General features: G+C 36.1%; 1 protein-coding gene across 3 annotated transcripts in view; it reads left to right on the forward strand.

Moving 5' to 3' along the window:
* LOC120425692 (uncharacterized) overlaps positions 1-27,426 on the forward strand; it is a 59,086-nt gene that overhangs the window by 8,017 nt on the left and 23,643 nt on the right. The window contains exon 1 of one of the 3 annotated variants that reach the window (XM_039590317.2): positions 17,605-18,413. The exons of 1 other annotated variant lie outside the window; for it this stretch is intronic. The gene's annotated coding sequence lies outside the window, so the exon portion shown is untranslated. Of the gene's footprint in view, positions 1-17,604; positions 18,414-27,426 lie in introns of those variants that run through there. One more of the 3 variants, XM_039590448.2, reaches the window with a different exon arrangement.

Here is a 27,426-nt window from a genome sequence, read left to right on the forward strand (position 1 = left end):
TAACATTCTTTCAAAATAATGTATTCGTGATTATTATTTTTGTTAGATTTCCATTCCTTCAAACAAAAGCAGGTCTTTGTAAAGTTTTACGCGAAAATATCTGAACTCAAACATATTTTAAAGAATTTAATATTCTTCCAAAACAGTGAATTCATGTTAAAATAAAATTTATGTGAGTTTCCAATATAACAACATAATATATCTCGACTTTTTTTTATAAGGTCCCATAAACATATAAAAGACAATAGTTTATAGGACCTTTTCAAAAAAAAAAAAAAAAAAAAACTCTGGATATTTTTGTTTCTACCTAGGTTGTGTGACTTCAAAAAAGTTAAATATTTTTAAAGTTTGCTCAGATATAAAATTACCCAAGCATGAATGTTGTTTTTTGTTTGTTTTTTCATTTATTTAAGCGTGAGCATTTTTTTTTGTAAAGTTCATGAGAAAATGTGTGAACATATTTTAAAGAATTTAATATTTATTTCAAATATTTAATGTATTCATGTTTCTGTACCATTTCGGTGTGTTTTTCCATAATTTATTCTTGTTTCAATACAGATATTTTATAACAGTTTTTGAATTGCCTCAAAAATACAGTTCAAATAACATAAAACAATCAAGAGTATAAAATCTGAATTAGAAAAAAAGCAAAGCATTCCACTTTAACGACTCCCGGGTCTTTGGTGGTCTCTGTTGCAAGTTTCTGCTCATTTCTAGGCGTTCGAAGGTTATGTGTGATGAGTCACCCACAACCTCTTTCACGCAAATGGACCGACGTTTTACTTCCCCATCCGATAGAACGCCAGGATGATAAGGCGGGAATCGAACCCGCGCACCATAGCAACTAAGGGATCGGCAGCCGAAGCCGCTGACCACCGCGCCACGAGGCCCTCGTTGAATTAAAAAATTGATATAAAAAAATAGTATTTCAGCATTTCTTTATTTCTTTAATCATGAATATTTATTTTAATAGTTTTTTTGCTGAGAAAATCATCACAAACTTTGTCGTAAAGGCTGATACGGAGCTCGGAAGAAACGCAAAACTCCATATAAAAAACTCCTTATAAATAATAAAATTCCAAAGTAAAAAAAATAAAAAAATGTATTAATCAAAAATTTTATAAATTTAACCCAGTCAACTCAATCGGAATTCTGAAACGGAATCCAATTCGAAACGTTTGCGTATTCCGTTTCAAACGCAACAACTGGTACGTATACGGAATCGGTTGTTGCGTTTGAAACGGAATACGTAAACGATTCGAATTGCATTCCGTTTCAGAATTCCGATTGAGTTAACTGGGAAAGATTCAACAAACTAGAAATTTGTTAATTTTGAAAACAGTTCGTACTCGATTGTCTGAAACAACGTTGCCAGATTATTTAATGGGAAATCTGTATTTTCCTTTTAAAAAATCTGTGTTTGGTCTTAATCTGGTCGAATTCAGGGCCGTAGAAGAAACTTTAGAACTCTTAACAGCAGATTTTAGCTTTTTAATCATATTAAAGCTTAATCAAATTAGAAATTGTTGAAATTTTTAAATAACGTCATTTCTTAAATTCTGTTTACACAGCTATTTATGATTTCTGGGATCGACAAATCTTTAAAATACAGATGTTTCTGTATGTCTGGTCCGAGTTCCTCGTCAAAATGTCACTTCAGATAATCCATGCAAGAAATTTTTATCTTTCTAAAAATGTGGGTAACTAACCTAAAATATGGCTCCAAAAATGTCTGACGTTCTGTAATTTTTTTTTCGAGACAGCGATGCAGATTCCACTGCCAGTTTTCTTTCCAGTATGAGCAGTGTCTCGATCGTTGCGGAGAGAAAAGTTGAAAAGTTTGAGAGAAGTTTTCCACTCCGCATTTATTTTTTTAAAATCAAGACCAACATTTCAAAAGGGCCAAGCATTCAATATTACGCCCTTTTGAAATGTTAGTCTTGATTAAAAGAAAAGAAAATATTGTTTCCGGAAAGATTGAAAAATTTCACGAATGTTTCATATCTTAACATTGTAAATCGGACCTTTAGTTGCTGAGATATCGACATTAGAAAATTGTGGGTTGTTTGGATGAGACTTAGAAAACATCAATTTTCCTGTTTTTAAATGAGTTGCGTTCGTGAAGTTGAACGGTGCGGGTCGCGGTCATCACGCAAGAATTTCGTTGCCGTTTCCGACTTTGTTGTCCCCCCGATTGCGTTTGTTTTTCTATCCGGGCGGTTTTGCGTTTTCGCTTTTTCGAATATTATTTGGTTTTATCTTTCCACAGCCGGCTGTCTAAGATTGAATCATTTAATCTAAATCAACACCAAATAACCGGGAATAGTCTCTTCCGCATCATCCGACTGTTTGCCTTGAGAATTCATAATCCATCACACTATTAAACAAAATTTATTGATTATTGGGTCGCATCATCATCCTCTATGATGAATCCTGGCCATTACCTTTACCCACTAACAAAATCCCAAGTAGAAGTAGTTTTTCCGGCACACGTGGGGGTGTGGATATCGTATAGAACCCACCCTTGGTAGCAACCTGTGCTAACTAACATTCCCGTCCCAATCCCCCGAGATCTACAAACTGACATGGCGGGCGCCGTTGGTGGCCAACGACTGTTACCTATTTGCTCCAGATCTAGTTTTGATGATCTTGATGTTTTATCTTTTCAGCGCATTCATACATGCTGTTGATAAGGGAAACACCATTAGATCGTTCAAGCGTATGGTCGGTTGTATTGATAGGATATTACGGTCCTGTTAAGCAACGGAGAAGGACAACCATGGGTGGTCTCTCATGCTCATGCTCATGCTCAATTTTCCTGTTTTTAAATGTTTGCATGGCAATATCTCAGAAACTAAGGGTCTTATCAATAAAGTTCTAAAAAGCAAAATATAGAGAATTTTCTCAGTTTTTCAAAAATATTTCTTTCAAAAGTGGGCAAACCTGTGCACTAATTTAAAAAAATGAAAAACTGCTAATATTTTCAAAAAAGTTACCTGAAAAAGTGTAGTCCTAATACATACATACAACTTTGCCGAAGACACCAAGTCGCTTCGCTTCGCTAGGAGACGGTGATTTTAGCGGATTGCAGACTGGATTTCGCCATGTGATGTGATGATTGTCTAAGCCCAGGTTGTCTAGGAATTGATAATTGGGAACAGAACCACCTCCACCTGAACCAGATTTCTCAACACCATGGCAGCCGTCCATTGCCGGCCGCTCCCATCTCCACCGCGCACCAGGGACAAGGAAAGGGATTTGGAAGACGGGAAGCGTTGATGCTCCACTTGTTTAAGGGGTCAAGGGCAAATCACCACAGTGTCCCCAAGTAAGTTTCGCTTGGAGTTGAACGGTTTTTGGGAAGGTGAATGGTCTCAGGAGCCACCCTAGGCGAGTGGTCACGACCGTTTGCATTGTTGTTCGTGTGTTCTCATTTCTAATAGGAAAGCTTTTCAATTCTTCTCATCTCTTATTGGATGAATTCTGTGTCGCCCTGGCTGTTTTTTTTTAATAGTCAGGACCCGGTGCCTGCGATTCCCGTTACAGTTTATATGGAATTCCAATAATAATGTAACAGAAAAATCAGGCATCGGGTCCAGACTGTTAACGAGGTAATGTAGGTTCATTTCAAATGCGCCTGCATGCATGTAATGCAATGCATTCTTGCATAGTTCTGATATTCAACTTGCATTTAACTTTATTCTCGTCCGTTTCTTGGATTCAACTATACCTGTCTAAGTCCTCTTCAAGCTACCAATGCTCCACGGTCAAGTGGAAAGCATTTATGCTTGCCAATCCAAAGGGCAGGGGATTGAACCCCGCCGTGAATATTTATGTTTTTCATTAATTCCAATTCAATGAGTCCAGAACTTTCTCGTTGGGGGCAGGTAAGAATCGAACCCAGGACCATTCGCGCTTACGAAGCGAACATCGTAACCATTCAGCCGCGACTGCTCCCTACTCTGCCGAAGACACCAAATCGATTAAAAAATTCTATCAAAAAATACAGATTTTTGAATTTTTATAAATCGTTTTTGTATGAACAATTGGGTACTAAAGCCCTATGTAAATTTTTATGTACAACGGTAAAAAACACGATTGAAAACCATTTCTGATCACTTTTTTTTTCATTTTTATGCAAAAAAAGTTTATGACAAGACAACATTTTTTCGATGGATTAACTATGGTCCCCTTGGAACGAGCTGTCAAGTAGGACCTTTTCTGTCAAGAAGGACCACGAGGTTAATTTTTCAAAATTGATTTAAAAATCCATTTTAAACTCTTTGTGGTCGTACATAGTGTCATTGTACGCAGAAAAATAAGCTTTATCGTTGTGAACAATAATATCAGCAATCTAAGCTTCATTTTAGGACCCAATTGCCAAATTTGTATGGAACAGTTTATGGACAAAATAATTATGCAAAATGACTTTTTTGGGCATACCGAAGGCACCAAAAAAGTTTCAAAGGATAAAAATACAAAAATCAAAATTAAGATAAAAAGACCGATTTCGTAGAGAAATTTCGCAAATGTCATATTAGTCATATTCGTTGTCATTGACTTGTCACCAAAAAATCTTAAAATTGATTTTTGAGTTAATACAGTGAGTGCTCTTTTCTTGGGGATTCTCCCAACATGCTACGCATCTTTGGCTTGAAGTACAACCAATCTTTAAATTACGTTTGCTCTAAGATTAAACCCCAATTAAGTTACGCTCTCACTCAACAATCAGTCAGATTCCTATCGAATTCTAAACGAATTGAGGATTGTTTTGTGCACGACTAGCTGAAAATAACTATTCTATCAGTGCTATTACCTCCTAGTTTGGCACGATGCCATGTTTAAATAGAGTCATTCGTTCATAAAAGCGAGCTTCACATTAGCTAATTTTAGCTCCGAGGGTAATAGGTTGTATTTTAGCCTTTGGGTTCCTTTTGACTTGTCAAAATTTGTAGTCCGATATCGAGATAAATCCTTTCATGAAATTCGCAAATCTTATGACAGCGCTAAACCGCTCACGTCTCAAACATCTGTCATCGCAGCCAGGAAGAAGAATTCACAGAATGACGACGAGACGACCGTGAATGCTAAAAATATCCTTCTCTCTCTAAAGACGTAAGTCTCTTCCGATGGGTGCATTATTATTACCCCACCAGTCGGTAATCCGCCAATGCAATGTCGACCGGTCGGTGACGGGGACAGTAAAATCGACCTCCTGCCGTGCACGTGCTTCATCGTGCATCAGTTTTGTCGCGCGAACCAGAGAGCGGCAATCGGCAATGTAAACACAGCTCAACAGATGCAACTCTACCTACTGTCTGGCTGGGCCGGGGTTGCAGTCGTCGATGAGTAATCGTCGATAAGGGCAAAAATGAGTAAATGTCGGAAGGACTGTCAGTGACACACTGCGTAGACAACGGTTGGCGAATCGTTTTGGAATCGTTGACGTTATTTTCACTTTGCTGTCAAATTCAACTGACAAGCAATTTTTTCACAACCAAATGGCTTTTTAAGAGCAGATTAACCTCAAACTTATACTCCATGATCTCTCTCAGTACTCATCAAAGAGTAATTAGTGGAACAGCTGACCGAACCAAACAGCTGGTTCGAACCTCAGACTGGAACCGGTTCTTTGCAAAAACAACCGTTCGTGAAACTGGGTGAAAAAGCACCTTCTCTGAGGAAACATTTTACCTCTGTAAGTCACGAAACCCCGGAACCCGATTTCCCCGAAACATGCAAACTTACACCAAAGCACAGCCGCTGGTGTGGGTAGATTTCCGAGCGACAAACCGTGACTAAGGTCAAGGTACGAACGCTTAAGACACGGGACAGAAATAAAGAGAAAGAACCCGAAAAAAACAACAATAATGGCTTGGCGTCCATGGCAACAACAACAGATCGTAAAGAGATGAACTCAGCGCAAGTTTTGGCGAATGTTGTGAATAAACATAATAAGAAAGGCAGCGAAACCGGTTTTGTGCCGGTTTGGCGTTTTTTTTGTATCGTATGTTTGGATGTTGTTGTTGGACGGGGCCGCATGAAATCGCGAACTTTTTTGCATCATGTGGGAAAGCAGACTTTTTTGGGGGGGATAGTGATGTGTGGGTTGGACGATAATAAAATCAACAAAAGAGAGAAACTCGGGAGTGAATAAAATTAAGATTTTGGGTGATACGGGTGAACCTGAAGAAGAAGTGTTGTTTTTAACGATAGAAAATCTAATTTGAAATGTGAAAAACAAAATCAATAGTAAAAAATAACATTATTATTTAGCAGAATGATTGATCAAAATCCTCCTCCATTTGTCACTACCACACCAATAACCGTTGGATACTCTCGCTCTCCTCTCTCTGATCGGCGATCCGATTGCGTTTTATCGCTCCTATATGATTCAAAATCGTATGCGATCGGCTCTATTCCAATCATTGATCTGATTTTTTTAAATCAATGTTTTTAAAAACATTTTGCGAATTGTCAAACTTCAAATTAACTATTGACTGTGGTAGTGTGCAGGCCAAACGAGAGTCGCGCTGACATTGTATTAGTTTCGTTCTTTTCTGACCACATAGCAACAAATCCGATTGTAGAATTGCATGCAAAATCATGCTTATCACCTTTGGGGAAAAAGACACTTAATATTACACACTGCATGTACAATTTTTGCAAACTCAAAAAAAGTAACCCACGGTATTCAAACCCAGCACCACCAGTAAGGACTGGCGCCTTAGCCCGCTCGGCCATCAGACCGTTAAAGAGTGGAAACTTTCCACTGGAAAGGATAAACGCATATATGAGCTTGACATTTCGGTCAAGTACCGTAAACTGGGGTGACTTTGATAGCCCAGGGTGACTTTGATAGGTTTTTCAAATAACCGTCAAATTGATATCCAAACATTTTTGAGAATTTTCAGTATGTAAGCATTAAGGGATAGCTTATCATCGGACATATATGCAAAAATGTGACTGTTACATTGGATGTATCAAAATTAGTGGCCAAATCAAATTTCTATCAATGTCACCCCGGGCTATCAAAGTCACCCCAGTTTACGGTATAGGTTTCCCATACATACTGGCTTCATATTTCAGGGTGTAATATTAGCATTTTTTATATTCAAGTCATTATTGTACAGTTCTGAACAAAAGATCACATTTCGATTTTTTTTACATTTTATGTTCATCAACAGTGAGACTAATACCTCCCCACAAAAAATGCAGATTTTTTTTAAGAACCACCGAACAAGTAACAAAAAATACTTAAATACACTAAACAGAAAAACATGAAAAATGAAGAAGGCATTACGAATAGAGAAAAAAAAAAGTTTTCACGTAGTTTGTGAATAGTCTTGCGATAGTCCTATTCCACGAATTTTGCGGATCTCAAATTTGCTGATTTTTCACGAATTTGACACTTTCCACAAGACTAATCCTAGTAATAATAAAAAATCCTTTACCTTTTTTTTTTAAAAAACCTTGAAAAAATCTTGGTAACATTAATTCGGAGAATGTTGAATATGGGTCATTCCACCTGAAGTGTGCAAGAAAAAATGCAAATTTGAAAATTACCATCTCCGATTCTGCTCAAATTTGGCAGAGCTGTTGAGACTATCAAAACATGCAAAAATCCCGAATTTCATCCAAATCGGACCACCCCCTCCATTTTTGTACCCTCCCAAAAAATCGACTTTTTGGCGATTTTTGAGCAAACCTCCTAGTTTCAAACGGCGATAGTTCAGGAACCACAAATCTTAGAAGGTCGGTCTTAGACTAAATTTTAACGGAAATTGGACGTAGAATCCATTTCCGTGATCAAAATTTAGATTAAAATATTTTTTCTACCTGTATTGCGCAATTGAAAACTTTAAATGGCCGTATCTCAAAACAGCCCTATTTATTTTTTAGATTTGACCTCACCATCGTATTCCCCGTCCGATTTTACATAAGAATCACTTATCGACAGAAAGGAATATGTTTCGATCCAGAGATATCGAATTTTAAAGTTTTGAGTATTTGAGATTACCTGTATTTGCTTTATTTGCACTCGGGTGCTTTAGAAGCACTCGGGCGCGCTGATCAATAACTACTACCTGGGTATTTATTGAAATAAGATTTCATCTCAAATAATAATTAGCAAATTAAGCAAAAGTTTAATGTACACCACTGTAGGAAACTGCTGTGAACTCCTAAATTAACAAAAAAAAAAGTATACGGTGAATTTGTGTGTTAGCACACAGGACAGAGCAAGAACGACACGCAATACAGGGCAAAATGGAATTCCCGCAAAGCTAGCAGGAAATTGCAGTTGATCTTGTAAGTAACGATACATTATCGTGTTAAAAATTATAAATCAACATGAATAAAACTCTCGTGAAGCATAATTAAGGAGGAGGATTTTGAAACTTATGGCTTGATCAGTTTTCAAGGAGGGCTAACTCATTCCATTTTTTCAGGGCAGAGACCATTTATTAAAAGGTAGTCGTAGACCTGAGCTACTGACTACTCATCATCTCAGGGTCGGCATTACTACTAAGCGATTCAAGAGAGACTCGGAAAGGAAATAAAAATCCAGAACCACACTTTTCTAATTTAAATCGTGTATTTCTGTTTCGTGTACAAAGTGTGTGTGTGTGTGTTTAGTGTAGCACTTCAGGGACAAACGTACCGTTTTACCAGCAGCAGCTTCTTCGGGGTTGAACGCCTTCGGCGTTCTCTTTGCGTTGGCCGGTCACAGGAGCGTCCTCGACTGTGCCGCCGGAAGTCCCGTGGGGGGGGGGGTCGTCTTCGTTGCAGCCGAATAACGGTTGACGGCTGTTGTTGTTGCTGCGCTGGAAACCGCGAGGCAAGGTCGAGCGGGCGTTGCCGATCCTTCCTGCGGCAGGCGTCTTCCCTCGTTGTCGGAATCGGCGGACCTGGCTTCCACCAATCCGGTCGCGCCGAGAGGGGGAATCTCCTTAGCGATTATGGCGCCCCGCGCCAGAGATTGTGGTGGTCGTTGACGGAAAACGTAGCCAAAGGCACTGCGCACTTACAGGGCTAGGTTGACCAAACCGCACGGCCGGGTTCCGGAATGCGGGAGAATGTAACTTCCGCAGGCACTTCCACCGGAAGGCAAGGCGTGACCAGCAAAAGGCGATGCTGACACTCACGGAACCGCGACTTTACCGTACGGACGCCTGGTAATAAAAGAGGCCGATTCTTGTCGTCGGCGGCTGAGGTAAACATTACCTCCTCATTTTGGGAGGGAAAAACCCCATTTTCTTTTCCTCCCACTTTTCGTGCAGTCCTGACCTAGCGCTGTCAGGATCTGCGTGTTTGCAGCGGTACGGATAACCCTTCACTGCTTGTGTCGTGTGATGTTGTATGTACGGAAATAAATTGAAAAATGAAGGTTCGTTCAAGAACTGTGACCAACGGTTACAATTTCTGGAAAGTATTAAACTGAAAAATGTAAGAAAATCACAAAGATTAATCTGATTAAGATCAGATTCAGTGGTGTTGATTTCGACACCGTCCGAACAATAATCTTTTTTTTTTGTTTCGAAATCTTGGAAGACGATACAGCTGCTGTCCACATGTATAGGAAGTATATGGTTTTGTTTTTGAAATTAATTGTACCAGAATTGAAAAAAAAAATCATCAATTATTCAGACGAAACTGGCTCACAATATAAAAATCGATTTAATATGATCATGCTCAATTTTTCAAACCGTAAGGCAGATTTTGGGGTTTTTGTTGAATGGCACTATATCGCTACCGCACATGGCAAAAGCTCTAGAACCCATGAAAATTATTTCATCTACTACAGCCAGCTCTACATTTGTTCTTGCTTGAAATAAAAGAAGAAATAAAAGATATAATTTGATTAAGTGGGAAGAAATGAAGAATTAGGAAAAATATAAAAATAATAGATAAATAATGATAAATTTTTGAAAATTGTATTCAGAAACTCTATAGCACTTGCAAATAAATATTAAAAGTTCAAATTTTACTTAATATGGTTCAATGACAGTGAGATCAGGAAAAACATTGCATTAAAAATTACCCAATAAATATTCCTTAAACAAAAAATAGATTGTTCAAGGTATTGATTATCTCCAAATCGTATAAAACTAGAAAAATGATTCATCTTACAGAATGCCAGGTAGTAATTATTGATCAGCACGACTGAGTGTTTCTAGCAGAGGCGGCGAATGTAGCTAATTTAGGTCATCTCAAATACTCAAAACTTTAAAATTCGATATCTCTGGAACGAAACATATTACTTTCTGTCGATAAGTGATTCTTACGTAAAATCGGACGGAGAATAGGATGGTGAGGTCAAATTTAAAAAATAAATAGGGCTGTTTTGAGATACGGCCATTTAAAGTTTTCAATTGCGCAATACAGGTAGAAAAAATATTTTAATCTAAATTTTGATCACGGAAATGGATTCTACATCCAATTTCCTTCAAAATTGAGTCTAAGACCGAACCTCTAAGATTTGTGGTTCCTGAGTTATCGTTGTTTGAAGATAGAGGTTTCGCTCAAAAATCGCCAAAAAGTCGATTTTTTGGGAGGGTACAAAAATGGAGGGGGTGGTCCGATTTGGATGAAATTCGGGATTTTTGCATGTTTTGATAGTCTGAACAGCTCTGCCAAATTTGAGCAGAATCGGAGATGGTAATTTTCAAATGCTGTTCCGCTTCAGGTGGAATGACCCATATGTAATTTTACTTTTTTAAATGTGTATATTTACATCTTTTATGTTTAATTTTATGTATAATTTTACATGGTATTTTATGTATAATTTTACATGGTATTGGTCATTCCATGGCAACATTTTTGGACAAGACTTTAACCGATTTGTGAAAAAAATCATGGTAATATAACATCTGAGCAATTCTCTAAGAAATCGGCCGATTTCAACAATTTTTTTGTATTTTTTTGATTTGGCTCAAACTTTGTGGAGCCTTCCCTATTACCAAAGAAGCCATTTCGTGTCATTGGTTCACTCATAAAAATCTCCAGAAAAATAGGTACACGGAAAAAATTTAGCTGATTCTTCAATTAATTTTTTTTAACAAATAATGAATTTCCAAAAATCTGTATATTTTAATTTTAAGATATTTTTTTAATATTTAAGGGGAAAAAAACCCCGCATCTTTTAAGGCATTCAAAAGCATGGTCTAACATTTTTTTGACTAGTTATGATTTTTTTAAATAATGATTTTTGTATAAAATTTAAATCAGATACTTAAAATTTGTTGACTTCACTTTTGTGTGTATGTAAAAAAAATGTAAAATCGATTTTGCAATCGAAAAGTACTTTTTATTTTTTTTTTTGATTAAGTGCACAGTTTTCAAAACCCCCCATTTTCTAATGTCAGCAATCTCAGCAGGCTATCTCGGCAACTAATGGTCCGATTTTCAATGTTATAATATATATTCGTAAAATTTTCCGATCCTTTCGAAAACAATTTTTTGACATTTTTTGAATCAAGACTAACATTTCAAAAGAGCAAAACATGCAATATTACGCCCTTGTACTATTAGTTGCTGAGATATCGACATAAGACTATTATTTCAGAAAAAATGTTAATTACACATTTTTTCCCTTTGAAAATGTGTAAATGACTGATGTAATGCCACTTTTTCAGTCGAAACTGATGTAAAATTACATTATAAAAGAGGTTATATTAACCTTCCAAAATTACATCTTCCCAATTTACACAAGTATTGACTGTGTAGTTTGGTACCTCCCTCTATTTTTGACATCAACTCAGCACTTTTTCGACCAAAAGACATTATATCGGTAGCATTTTAAAAGAAATTATCGAAAGAATAAAATATTAACTCAAAAGCATTTTTAAAATTTTAGTTTTAAATCGTGGTAGAAACCGATTTCAGATATTTTTTATTTGAACATCATCGTGTTCGCTGGACGATATTACGTAAGAGTCGTTGAACATTTCAGAATAATCCAAAATAGTTCAAAAAGTACCATATGCCACATAAATTGAGGTAAAAATACTTTGAAGAGGAGAGTGTTTAAAAAAAGAATTGGATGGTTGAAAACTATTTTTTTTTGTATTTTATTTCTAATGTAACATTACATTTTTTTAGATACAATATCTTTCACCATTTCCAGATGTAAACAAATATTTATACCTATTTTTTCTTAAATTAGTACCATGATTAGTTGCAGTTATCTTGTAATATAATGAATGAAAATATCAAACGCAAACGAGGGTTGGCATTGCTCAATTTATTTTTAAATCGTAGTATTTTACCGAACATCCTGTTCAAATCACAATGCCACAGTTGATTACTATCACTCAGATTGCGCGTGGTAATGTAGGTCACCAAGGTATGTGGCGTGTGTGTGTGTGTGTGTGTTTCTTTTTATTCATCAATGATTAATACCTACTACACGCAGAGTCAATCGATTGCTCCCCTTATCACCTTGTATTGCGTCAATTTTGATAAGGCTAAAGAGATACTCGGATGATTAGTGATGGGTGATTGATTACTGCGTGATGTAATACGTGCGCTGTAATTGAATCAATGTAAGGTGTCGTAATTTACGACGATGATTTAAATTTATGGGTCAATTGATTGAATATGGTATTTTTGAAACTTTGAATTCTTAAAAAAACATTTTTTTAAATTTAATTCGAACTTGCTTTACTTTCCTAAAACTACAAAATTTCGCAATGTCCTACATGGCCATACCATGTCAAAAATTTGACATTATCCGTTTCCCGTCATGGACACAGAGTGTAGGTAGTAGGTGGCAATGAATTTGAATTTTTCGGCGAATTTCATGGGAGGAGTAGCAGAAGGTGTCTGCAGAGCTTCAAGTGAAATTTCCCCATTCGACACAATTTGGTGTGTTTTGGCAGTTTGGAGTGTGATGTTTATTGCGTTTCGTTGGAAAAGAATTATGGGGTTTACACGGTAAAAAAGCTACACAATGAAAACAAGTTTTTTTTATTTGATTTCATGCCAACTTTTGAAAATAAGTTTGAACATTTTTAAAAAGAAGTTTTTTGTTGTAATTCTGGATTAAATGAAAAATCCAGTTCAAATTTGTCAGAAGTGTTGTCCAAACAAGTACACACACTAGCAGTATCAGTTTCTATACACCACTAGAAGGACGTGCTGTTTGGCGTAGCGTAACAAAATATGATATGCCATCGAAAGGAGAGTGTATCGACACTTTGGCTCGCCACATTAGTACGAACCCGTCAAAAGTGCCCGAGTGATGGATGTTTTATTGCTCGGTTGGGACCCGTGTGTGTGGTGTGTTGGTGCTGATAAAATGTGGGGAATTTGTTTTAATGGTGTGTAGTGGTACGCTTCCGTTTTTGTGTGGGGAGAGGGCTTTCCATGTGTAGTTGTGGTGGTAATCATATGTTTTTCCTAAGTGGTTTGCGTTTTGGGAATATCATGCCGCGATACTGGGTTATTTACACTAGTGATGGGTGGTAGGGTGGATGTTCTCTCATAATTTTGAAATTTATGTGATATTTATTTTATTGTTTTGCTCAAAAATCACGTTTTAGACCAGTTTTGAACCCGCTGTAGGTGTTTTATCATAGGGCCAAGCCAGCACCATATTTTCTTCGGGAATGTTCTACACCACCTTTCAGAGCAACCGAATTATATTCCGGTTTCTATATATAGCGTGAAACATAGTTTATAAAATCAAAATCCGAAAAAGGGGTTTTCCCATACAAATTTCCATCGTGGAAATAGAAAAATGCTGTGTCCACTAGTTTAGGAAAACATGTTGCAACCATATCAATCCTATTGGTGCACCCTTAAGTGTAAAAACATGCAAAAAATCGTTTCGTTTTATACCCATATTGCAAATTATAAAAAAAACTAATGTATTTTGTGAAAATATGTGCATTCTACAAAAATACTGAATAAATTGAAAATACATTCAAAATTTTGCTTCGTTTGACAGCCTTATTGTGATTTATGATTTTTTTAGTGTTTTCTAGAGGTGGGCAAAATCGCTCTTTTTTTTAAGGAGCATGGTGTTATTATAAATTTATAACCCTAAAAATAGAAACAAGTTAAAAAATCATTCTATCTTGGAACGGTTGTTTCAGAAAACCGGAGTTTCAAAAAGAACCGCGGCTCTTTTCTTGTGAGCCATGGTTCGTTCGCTCTATTTTAGTGAATCGGCTCAGTGAGCAGCTCGCTCTTTTTTGTCCACCTCTAGCTGTTTTCACAAAAATACGGTATTTTATGAAAATTTTAGTATTTTGCAAAAAAAATAACCAATCGAAAATTCATACAAAATTTAGCTTTGTCTGATACCCATATTGCAAATTTTAAAATTTTAGGCATTTAAAAACATTTTCAAAGAAAACATTTTGTGAAAATTTGAGTCTTTTAAAAGAAAAAATTAATAAACTGAAAATGCATCTAAAATTTTGCATCGTTTGATACACATATTGAAATTATTTAAATTTAATTAGTTTTAAAAAATACGACATTTTGGGAAATTTTTCGAATTACATTCTACAAAAAAAAAGTATAAATTGAAAATCCATTCAAAATTCCGCTTTGTTCGATACCCTTATTGCAAAGTTTGAGTATTTTTTGCAAAAAATCTGTATTTTATGAATATTTTAGCATTTAAAAAAAATGAACAAGCGAAAATTCTTACAAATTTTGCTTTGTCTGATACCAACATTGCAAATTATAAAAAAATAAGAATTTAAAAGCAAGATTTGTTTGTGTTAATTTGAATACTTTACAAAAAAAACTCTAATAAATTGAAAATGCATGGAAAAATTGCTTCGTTAAATAATAAAATTTTTAAAACTTTCAAAAAATACGGTATTTTGTAAAAAAAAATATATTTTGCAAAAAAAACTCATGAAGTGAAAATGCAAATGTGCCAGATTCGATGGCGTACTCAACATTCCGAAAAAACGTATTTTTCATTCAAAAACACACTTAAAAAGTTTTTAAAAACTCTGCCAATTTTTGTTACTCAACTGTAAAAAGTTTTGGAACATGTCTTTTTAAGGGAAATTTAATATTCTTTCCGAATCTACAATTAATCTGAAGGTTATTTTTTTCATCTTTTTATTTTTAAATTTCGTGTTTTTTCTAACTTTACAGGGTTGTTTTTTTAGAGTGTAACAATGTACTACAAAATTGTAGAACAGATAATTATTAATAATTTCGAGAAAAATTAGAATCCTGCGCTCCAATTAATCGCCGCAGAAAGATATCGTCGCAATGAGGAAAGCCCTGAAAACCTAGAGAAGGCAGGAAAGTAGGCTTAGACATTTTTTAAAAATAATTGTTGATTGTCAATCTGAGATGTTCGTAGGAACTTTGTCTGCTGGCTGACGTTTTTGGCTTGTTGGTTTTGGCTGCGGTTGTCTGGTTTCCGGTGGCGGAATCTACGGTTCTGAGACTTTCGCGATCGGTTTTATGGAACCATCCGACCCGGTATGCACGGGGGGTATGGATATCGGGCATGGTTGGCTTCCCAATCGGTGCAGATCGTGGTGCCCAGCCATACGCTAATCCGGGCATGCTTAAAGAGGACACTTCCTGACCGTTAGGGTCAGCAGCCTGAGAGATGTCGGCCTTGATTTTGATTACGCTAAATGGCGCTTGTCGATGGGTAAATGTGGGAAAATGACCAAAAAAATGACCGAAACATGGTTCCACCAAAGAGTACTTCTCTCTAGTTCCACGTAAACCATCAATAGCTATGTTTAAGTATCAGAAAATAGAATCTGACGGAAAATCAACGCACAGACCGGTGGCCGGGATACGATCCACCTAAGATCCAGATTTGACAAGAATTTTGACTCCATTTTGAATCCATTTCTTTAAACATGAAATCTCATGCAAAACAATCCTAGAACAGCAAAAAAAAAAAAAATCCATGAGACTGGAATATCGGAACCGGTTTCACGATCTTCGGTGGCCAAATCCAGAACCGTATTTAAGAAACTGCGTTAACTCGTCGGTTAACTGGCCATGCGACGTATAAAACTTGTTTATTTTGTATCAAGAGTGTCTTTAGTGTTTCCTGGCCGGTTCCCATATTCCCCGGTGGTCACATCCGGAATCCGTTTTTGGCAAACAAAAATGTAACAAAGTCTCAACCACATCCCCTTAACTGCGTTTAATAATAAAAGAACGCAATTGCGGCCTCTGGATGATGTACAATTTTATATGATCCCTGCAATAAAAGGAAGAAGTTATATTTTAAATATAAAATATTATTTCCATTAAAACCGCTCACCATCTGAAAAAACCATCAAAACGAAAAAATAGCATAAACAATTGAGTTGAACTGACAGTGATGTAAAGTGAAAATCAAAACGATTGCTGCGATTAATTGATAAACTCCTTGCGCTCCTATATTTCAGACCCCCTCAAGATAATCACCAAAACTGATTATTTCTCAATACGCGCAATAAATAAATAAGGATACATAAACATATAGAGTTTGCTCACAACCATCACGAGTTATCGCGATTTAAAGAACAATGTTTTGAAAAAGTTACTTTTTTTGTTTCTCTTTGTATGGTTGTTCGTGTCTTTTGCGGGTGACGATGAACGGCCATGATCGACAAACCAACTTTTTCAAAACCTTTTTTTTTTTGTAAAATACCGATAACTCGTCATGGTTTTTTCAGCAAACCCCCTATGTTTATATATCAAAATTTATGTAATTGTCTGCTCTAAAACTTTGTAAAACATTGTTACACTCTAAAAACTAATCCTGTAAAGTTACAAAAAAAACGAAATTTTAAAATGAAAATTTTTGTTCTAGATGAAAAAATGATCCTTATGTGTTAATGTAAACTCCAAAATTACATTAAATTTCCCTTAAAATGACATATTCTAAAACATTTTATAATCGAGTAATGAATAATGTCAATTTTTTTCAATTCAATTTGGTTTTATTGGTGAATTATCAATATACAATAAGTTCTTTTGGAATACATAACAGAGTTTTGGAGTTCCTTTCAGCTGTGTGTTACATCATAATCCATTTTGGAACAATTGTTGCTTGTAGTTAAGGGGTTACCGAAAGTAAGAAAAAGATAAGAAAAAAACTTACTAAAATAATGAATAATGTCAGAGTTAAAAAAATGTGTTTTTCTCGATGAAAAATACGTTTTTTGAGTGGGTAACTTTGAACGGCCATAAAAAGGAAATAACCAACTTTTAATAAACATAAAAGTAATACTTTTCGATATTGTTGTTAAGTTTGACACTTATTTTGGCAGCAAATTACAGTCAAGCAGTGAAACAAACTGAAAACCATCAATTAAAGGGGTATTTTCCGGATTTGCAAAAAACAACAAAATGCTGAAAAATTAAAAATCTTTTGGCCATAAATATTCTCTCAACAACCACCCCACCACCCAATCAAATCAACGTTTTGGCAAGAGAGTTTCCCCTCGTTGCCTCTCTTCACCGCACCCATCATCATACATACCGGCACATAGACAGCTGCTGCTACTACAAACACAAACACGTGTGCGGATAAAAGTGCAACCTACAACATCCACAACAGTATTGTGGCGGCGGTTCCACTCGTCCGTCGTCAGCTCTGCGCTAGGTCAGTCTCATCCCATCACCCACAACGGGCAGACGTGTCCCTCTTCCGAACACTTTCCCCGGAGGACTTGTTGAGTGTTTCGTCAGCGGTGGGATGTCCCATCTACCTGCAATCGTACCCCCTCTTAATTGGTTCTGGTGACTGACTGTTTTGTTTATCGTGTTCTTGGCCTGATTGCAGCAGTTCCCTTCTTGTTGTGTCCCGTCTTTAGTGATAAGAAGTAATTGCCTAATGAGTCAGTGAAAATCGATAGTTCAAGGTAGTGAGTTTGTAGAGCAACCTGAAAAGCCGGGGGTTAACCTTCCAAACACGCACTCTACACGACAGCTGTAGCGAAAAAGAAAAACGGGGAGTTTAAATATTGATGAGTAGTGGATTGATTGGATTGGATTGTAGACAAACAGTGTGGCTTACAGCTCCCAGTACGAATCGATAGTTTGTTGGTTGACGTAAACACCTGGGTCATCTGTCCATCAGTCAACAAAGAACGCTCTTTGTACGAGTTGTGTCCGCAGTGAAGTCGTCCAGTTGGTGCGTGATGGAGTACGCGATTATAGTTTGGACACAGAGGTGAAAAGTTCGCAAACCGGCTTCTGGAAGAGTTGAAGACTAGTGGAGCGATACCGGTGAGATCGGCGTAGATCGAACTCGTTGAGCCGTGACCCCCGTGCGGGAGTGCAGTCAAGCGGACAGCAGGATTCGGTTTGCTGAATTTGTTGGATATCCGGACGGGGCGGCGACTGACACGCGATCACGCCTAGGTCGGTTGCTCACGTGTGTGTGTTTATTTTATTTTGGCGATCGTGATCGGAACAAGGTAGGGAAGTGGAACTGGGAAGTTGGTGAGGGTGTGTTTGTGGGTTACTTTATTTTTAGAAAATATTTTGCACACCGTATAGTGGCGTTTGATGGGGTGATCAAAACATAAGAGTGACAAGGACTTGTGCTGTTTATTTGAATATCAACCAAATATATAAAACTGTCATGTCATGTTCACTGGCATTGGCATTGGAATGTGTCACCTGGTTTGGTGATAAAATTATGTTTTTTTTTCTAACTTAGAGCGCTCGAAAGAGCAACGCTAGTTCGGTTCCAACTGAAGTTGTTTGCAATCTGATGACATCAGGATTAACAGAGTATCATTTTAATCGAATGTGTTTTAGGAACAAATTTGCAAAATGCACTACCGTCATCTGGGGCGAATCGGGATACATGGGGCGAATTGGGACAGCTGTTTAAACAATGTTGCAGTCTAATATTTTGATTTTTTTGGGTGGTTTCGGGTATATCAGGTTCAGAGCAACAAAATTTGTAAATCCATTTCCAAATTTGATGCATTTAACTGCTCTAAAACGTGCTGTCCCTATTCAGACTGTAGTCCCGATTCGCCTAAATGACGGTAATTTTTATTTTGTAGATTGTAAAAAAAGAAATTATGAGTTCTTTTGAACCAGTAAAGTTTTATAATTTAGTATTAGGAAGAAGAAAATGTAGCATTTTTCAAAATTTCAATGCAAATAGTATCACAAAATTCTTAAGGGGTTACATACATGTAAATCGGCAAAAATGTCAGAGGTTTGTTTGAGCACACACTTAAACTTTTTTCAAAATCTGTTTTTTTTTTCAGGGCATTAAAATATACATTTTCATCTATTAACAAAACAAATTTAAAGACATTAGGTTGCATCATTGCCGAGATATAGCTATTTGAAGTTAGCAGTTTTAAAAAACGGGTGCTACGATATCTCAACATTAAATCAACTTGGTGTTCAGAGAAAAACGCTCAGAAAGTTTGACAGTTTGCTTTGCGCATGGCAAAATTCTGAGCTTAAATCGTCTCTAACTCAGTTAAATAATGATATATCTTCATGAAACTTTCAGGAGTGATTGAAAATCATCTTTTAAGTGGATTTAATAAATTTTCTGTAATATGAAATTTTGTGATTTACTACATGTATTTAACCCCTTAAGCAGTGCTTCTGCCAAAAAATGCAGAACATTTACGAATTCATCAAAAAAAAAAAATCTCTGAGTTCGGAAACGTCTTTTCTTCAAGCTGTGATCATTGAATTCACTTTAAAAGTGTCGTATTTGAATAAAATTCGATTTTAATAATTGCGAAAAAGAAAGGGGAGACAGAAACTTCTTTATGCCCAAAGATGCCAGTAACGGTTCCGAACCTTTTTTTTGATATCTGATCATCAGATCAATTTGAGGTCTTCCCTTTGAAAATAAAGGCAAACTATTATATAGTCGTTCTTTACATTTTTTGTGTGAAAATTGTTAGATTTACTCTGTGACTTTTTGTATTTAAATAATGAAAATACTTTTAAAATCGTTACTTAATCCACCCTTAGGTGGTTGGTGCCTTCCTCACATTTAAATTCTATCCGAAATAGACACAAAAGAGCGTACCTTTCAGTGTTCTATAAACTTGAGTCATTATTCATACCATCAGATTGGGTAGTCAGATCTTCATATTTCAGGGCACTTATGTGCTAACAACTTATGATAGGGGAGTCAAATCTTCAATTCAATTCGTGCTCGTTAGTAAGGTCTTTTAATCACCTATCCAAAGATAGGTCGCATGATATATCTGGACAATGTTTTCATCAAAATCTCTGAAATCCGCCCTCCAAAAGTGTATAAATAACACTTAAGTGCTTACAACTTTTGATACACAGAAAAAAATCAATTCTCGTAATCGCATTCGTGAATTTAATTCACGATTTCGAGAATTGATACTTTCAGATCATCAATATTTTGGACGCGTTGGAAAGGTCTTTTGATTACCTATCCAACGACAGGTTGCATGATAGATCCGGACAACGTTTTCATCAAAATATCTGAGATTCGGCCTCTAAAAAGTGCATAAATAACAATTAAGTGCGTATAACTTTTAATAGGGTTGTCAGATCTTCAATGTTTTGGACGCTTTGGAAAGGTCTTTCAAATACCTTTCTAAAAATGTATAGCATGACGGGTTTTCTTACAAAAACCACCCTTTTTACAATCTTCCGAACTTTAGTCATAATCGTTTTTTAGCATAACTTTTGAAGTACTTAACTAAACTGCATAATTTTTAATAGCGACTTATGGGACCCCAAGACGGATCGAATGAGGCCAAAACGGACAAAATCGGTTCAGCCAATGTCGAGATAATCGAGTGACACGTTTTTGATCAACATCCCACCACATACATAGACATTTGCTCAGAATTTGATTCTGAGTCGATAGGTATACATGCAGGTAGGTCTGGGAAGTTCAATTGGGAAGTTCATTTTTTGAGTAATTTTATAGCCTTTCCTCAGTGAGGTGAGGAAGGCAAAAACGCAATAGAGCAACTCTCTACGAAATCGGCTGATTTCGACCATTTTTATTTTTTGAATTTTTTTATTTGGCTCAAACTTTGTGGGGGCCTTCCCTATGACCAAATAAGCTATTTTGTGTCATTGGTTCACCCATACAAGTCTCCATACAATTTTGGCTGCTGTCCATACAAAAATGGTACGTAAATATTCAAACAGCTGTAACTTTTGAGTGAATTTTATGATCACTTGTCTTCGGCAAAGTTGTAGGTATTGTTGAGGACTATTGAGAAAAAAATAGGTACACGGAAAAAAAATTCCGGATTTTTTAATCAACTTTTTTCTTACAAGAACTCAATTTCCCAAAATACGTATTTTTTTATTTTAGAGATCTTTGATATGTTTTAGGAGACAAACACCCGCAACTTTTGAGCCATAGCGAAACATGGTAAAAAAATCTGCCGCCGAGTTATGATTTTTTGGAAAAAATTGTGATTTTTTGAAACAATCGAAATTTTATGCAAAAACAAACTAGACATAATTTTTTAATGTAAAATTGAATTTACTTGACAGATTTTTTGATAAAGGGTTTTGTTTTCAAGATATAGCCACCGAAAGTTTGATTTAAGCAAAATATTTGCAGTTTTTCGATTTTTAAAAATAGTGACCCTGAGTGACCATTTCTAAAAATATTTTATTTGAAAAGTTCAGAAAATTTGCTATAAAATTGTCTAAGATACATTGAAGATTGGACCTCTGGATGCTGAGATACAGCGGCTTAACACTTGTAGCCCCAACGGGGTCAAAAAAGTTAGAAATGCATTTTCACCGGCTCTTTGAACACTTGTAAAAAAAGTTGGAAATGCCTTTTTCATTGTAACTTAGGGTAGACGCATCTGTTTTTGGATCTACCTTGTTGTAGGTGATTCTTGACATTCTTCCGCATCGAATGCAACAAGAAGAGTCCAAATCAGTTGAGTTTTCGCCGAGATACAGCCGGATGAAGTTGCATTTCCAACTTTTTTGACCCCCTTGGTGCTTCGCATAAGTTTTGACCCCGTTGGTGCTACAAGTGTTAAATAAAAAGAAACAGGAAAATTGAAGTTTTCTAAGTCCCACCCAAACAACCTACCATTTTCTAATGTTGATATCTCAGCAACTAATGGTTCGCTTTTCAATGTAAAAACATGAAACATTCGTGAAATTTTCCTATCATTTCGAAAAAAATATTTTGAAAAAAATTAAATCAAGACTAGCATTTTAAATGGGCATAATATTCAATGTTTGGCCTTTTTAAAATGTTAGTCTTGTTTCAAAATATTTTTTTCGAAAAGATCGGAAAATTTCACGAATGTTTCATGTTTTAATATTGAAAATCGTACCATTAGTTGCTGAGATATCGACACCAGAAAATGGTGGGTTGTTTGGGTGAGACTTAGAAAACTTCAATTTCCCTATTTCTTTTTGACTAGCTCTTTCAAATTTCGGGCAATCACTGTCATTGACCGTTCTTTTTGGATCATTGCCGGACGGACTCATTCTTGTAAAAAAAAATGGTTGTAAAAATAGTCCAAACTCACAAACATTATTTGACGCTCCTTTATTGGTTCTAATTTTAAAGGGATGGGCTTAAATAATCGAAAGATCTCCCAAGTCACAGACAAATCTTGTTAAAAATCAAGTAACTTTCCGCTATGGAAACGGCACAACATTGAACACTACAAACGTACAATGCGTACAATTACTTCCACGTGTTTCAACTGCATTGTCTTCATACTGCAAACTAGAACAAATACCTAATCAATGCGCTATTACACTTTACTACAGCTCGATCTCGTACGACCGAATCTTCGAATGCAACGTCTCAAGCCAGGGTTCAGCTTATAGCTCGACCAGGCCTTTTCTTGGCACGCTCTCAGGACACACGCTCCGTGGTGATGCCGTCCTCGGACAAGGTCTGTGTCATCAGGGCAACAAACCGCACTACCTACCAGTCAGTGAGGCACTCGACCGCTGACTTAATGCCAAGCCGGCTGTGCACTTACTGAGTTGAGCTGAATTCACTGTCAGTTTGAGTGACTTTGACGTTTTACCATAATTGAATGATTCATCTTGGCGAATTTTTGCATAAATTTAGGAAAACTTAAAAATCGTTCAAAAACTGGGTTTCCCGATAACTTCCTCCAAAAAGTTCGTCCAAAGCCACCCCCGCCGCACCGATTTAACACTCTATTGCAAGTTCAACCTCTCTCTCTCTTTGCAATCAACCCGTCGTAACCGGCTATAAACACCTTTGAAGAGCTGGGCCGTTTGGCAGCCTGCCAAACCATTTCGCCATAATCGGCGTTGTGTCATACAGCTGCTACCTTCGTGCGAATTCCTTCGCACGAAGCGATTTGCTGATTCGACGCGAAAAAAAAAGTGGTGGCAGCAGCATTTCCGACTTCCTTCCTTTTTCGCAAATCACGCGAAATCGAGCGCGCAGCTGACGCGCACAGTAAGCGTGAATGTGTCAAAATTGCCATAAAAGTTTGACGTTTCGCGTGCGCGCTGCCATAATGGCGCGCGCGCTATAAAAATGACTTAAACTGATTTTATGACGCTTTTCCAGCCAATTTTTCCCACTGTGCCAGTGGAAAAATGCCGGCCGCTTTCCTTGTTAAGGGACCACCCCGACCCGACCGGCTCAGTGTGGTGTTTATAAACACTGAAATGATCGGGCGATTGTTGGTGGAGGCATTTTTCACGCGCAATCAGCCACGAGCAGAAATTACGTCATCAGCGCACATGGTTGAGAGAGTTCATATGTACATGGGTGTGAGTATGTGTGTGTGTGTTTTGGCATTACAATGCCCACACGAAACGGAGCCGGTCTTTAGTCATCATCGACAAGCCAGAAATTAGCTTTGCGCTTTGTGTGTTTAAAATTGATATATTTTGCCAAGTTGACGAATGCGAATCATTTCTGAGAGACAGAAAGCGTGCGAAATTATAGCGGGAATTGTGTTTTCAATACATAGAATTATAATACCAGAGACAAATAAAAAAAAATCTGTTAGTCACTATACAATTGTAAACTTTTGAATGACCAATTGGAAATCTTGTTTATGTTTATTTTTATACACAACAGTAAATGGGTTTCCCAAAAACACTTTCTGATCACTTTTAATTTTAATGCAAAAATGACAGGTTATTCATTCTCTTGAAACAAGCTGTCAAACAAGAGACTTTCTGTCTAGAATGGCCGTGAACCTAATTTTTATAATTAAATTTTAACAATCAATTTGACTTGTTTTTATTTTATTTGGATGAAAATTTGTATGTATTTTTCTATGACCAATGAAGTAATTTTGCATTATTAGTTTGTCCATAAAATGGTTTTCATATAATTTTGGCAGTTGTCTATACAATAAGGCACACAAAATAATTGATTGCGCAACATAATTATTTTCGAAAAATCGAATTTTTGGATATGTATAAGTTGACAAACACGACATTTTGGCACAAGTACCAATATCAGTATTTTTGTATGACCCAACGTTACCCCTGATGACGGTAGGTATAAAATAAATCTTTTACAATTAAAAATAATGCCAACATATTTTTTTAGATCATGATTTTTTTTTGGAAATTGGCGACAGAAGAATTTTAACCAATTTGTGACAAAATTAAATTTTTGTCATCTTGACATTTCCAAAAATGAAAGCTCAATAGATGTATTTTTTGATATCTCAAACATAACCAAAAATTAGATTTTTCAAAACAGATTTTTTTGTTTAGTTGCTCGGGGTGGGCTATCTGAAAAAAAATACACTGAAAGAAAAATAAACGCCAATTTCATGAGGATTTTAATTTTTTAAGTTTAAAAGTTAAATTTTAAGGTGATGTCGCGTTTTTTTTTCGTTCAAAATTTTTGTGAAAAAAGCCTAAAATGTGACAAAAAGACTCACGAAAAATGCAGGATGGTATGTCTCTCCTAGAAAAATACAAAAATCATTTACTAAATATGTTTTTTTAAAGTGGTCTACGTCAAAATTTTCAAATACCGATAGTGAGAATCGATTCCCCAGACAATTTTACACAAAAGTCTCCATATTGACTATTGTCCTATGTCCAATCCTTGTGAAGATACAGTGGTTTTAAAAATAAAAATGTTGAAAAAATAGGGTTTTTGGTTGTTTTTGGTAATTTCTATATGACAGACTTGATTTTTCAGTCTCGTAAATATTTTTACTGGAAAGCTCGTCCAATTTCCCATAAGTTTGCCTTGGACAGCTTTTCAATTTGACTCGTTTTAATATTTACATAAGCTTATTTACTATTCAGGTTTAAGGGAGCAGCTGTGGCTGAATGGTTACAGTGTTTGCTTTGTAAGCGAATGGTTCTGGGTTCGATTCCCATCTGCTCCCATCGAGAAAGTTAAAGACATAGAAATACTTGAAATGCTGAATATAAACGAAAAATCAAAGTCGCCGAAGGCGGGGTTCGAACCCCCGTCCTTTGGATTGGTAAGCAAAAATGCTAACCACTAGACCATGGCGACTTGGTGAGCATAGACTGGAATTAGGAATACTGTTACAACCAACCCGCAACGCCTTTCGAGGTGTATCCTAGGGTTCTACCTCTCCTACTAACATTGAGTCCAAAACCTCCCTACAAACATCTATACCACTAAGGTGACGTAGGGGTCCTTGCGCACTTTACATAGGTGTTTACTAACGATCCTTCATATCCCTGAGGATAGCTTGGACCCGGCCTGGACCCCCTTATGCCCTGGGCTGTATTACACACTCATCAAAAGATGAAGACATGGTATCTCCCGTGTTGGATTATTGTTCCGGATGAGGGTCTAACACAACCAGACCAAACAGAGGGATAAGCGTTGTGGAGCCTTCCGGTGGTGGGGCGTCCTCCAAATGCTAATGCTAATGCTAATGCTAAGCTTATTTACTATTCAGGTTTTTACCACACTGAAAAAATATTCTATTTTCAGTTATGAGCAATGTAATAAAGCTTATATCTGTAAGCCCATACATCCAATTGAAACGCTGTCCAAGGCAAACTTATGGGAAATTGGACGAGCTTTCCGGTAGAAATATTTACGAGACTGAAAAATCAAGTCTGTCATATAGAAAGCGCCAAAAACTACCAAAAAACCTATTTTTTTCAACATTTTTATTTAAAACCACTGTATCTTCACAAGGATTGGACATAGGACAATGGTCAATATGGAGACTTTTATGTAAAATTGTCAGAGGAATCGATTCTCATTATCGGTTTTAGAAAATTTTGACGTCTAGAGCACTTTTCAAAAAAAAAGTTTTAGTAATTGATTTTTGCATTTTTTTAGGAGAGACATACCATCTTGCATTTTTCGTGAGTCTTTTTGTCACATTTAAGGCTATTTTCACAAAAATTTTGAACGAAAAAAAAATCGTGACATCAGCTTAAAATTTAACTTTTACACTTACAAATTGAAAATTCTCATGAAATTGGCTTGTATTTTTCCTTCAGTGTATTTTTTTCAGAAAGCCCATCAAATTTCCTACTAGTTTGTCTTTGACCACTTTTTGATTCGATGCAACGGCTTTGAGATACAGTAATTTTTAATTTACAAAATACAAAAATATTTAAATAACTTACGCCCTTCTCAACTGTCATTTTTGAGTACAATTGGCTCCATATACACAAAAATGGCTTATATAGGCCTAGGATAACATGTCTAAAAAGTTTCTTTGAAATCGGAGAGGGTCGGGTACAAAAGTATCAGAAAAATTCCCGATTTGAGCTGGAATTGCTCGAAAATATTTTTTCATTATGTAACAGAAAAATTTAGGTTATTTTAATGATTTTCAAAATAGAAGTTGTCGGTTTAATTCCTACAGTGAATTTTTGAAAAATTCAAAACTTGCCTCAATTACAAATTTATGACACTTATGAGTAATTCTTTACGTTTTCGCCAAACGACTTTTCTTTATTTTTTAGAGTTGATTAAAGTTATGTCCATGAGTAAAATATCAAAAGAAGTCATTTTGCATTTCAACCCTTTCCTGGTTGCCAAGATGTGTTTTGTTGAGTTTTGTTCAGCTTCATTGAATCAGCCATAACTTTGCAACTGACAATATCTTGGAATCGTTTAAAGGCCAATACAAATTTTATTAAAAGTTTTTGTCTCCATCAAACTTTTCCTAAAACACCAAATAAAATATGTTTAAAAACATAAATTTCTTTTAAAAACTTGTACAATCAAATGTACATATCAAACGTTAATTTTTCATTTTTAATTATAAGTATAAGGATGGTCAGCCTTGAAATATTTTTTTATTGATAATTTTGTCGAATATTTACTACATATCAAAATGATTGTTGAAATTTTTTTTGTAATATTATTTCCTTTGTCTTCGCAGATATCACGATACCACTCTACAGAGTTGCTATATTATCAAAATCAATTGCTTATAATTTAGGAATGGTGATTTAAAAAACAAACAGAATCTACGTTGTGCTTTAAAAATCGATAAA

Source organism: Culex pipiens, chromosome 1 (assembly GCF_016801865.2).
Source record: "Culex pipiens pallens isolate TS chromosome 1, TS_CPP_V2, whole genome shotgun sequence".
In the NCBI taxonomy this organism is placed as follows: domain Eukaryota; kingdom Metazoa; phylum Arthropoda; class Insecta; order Diptera; family Culicidae; genus Culex; species Culex pipiens.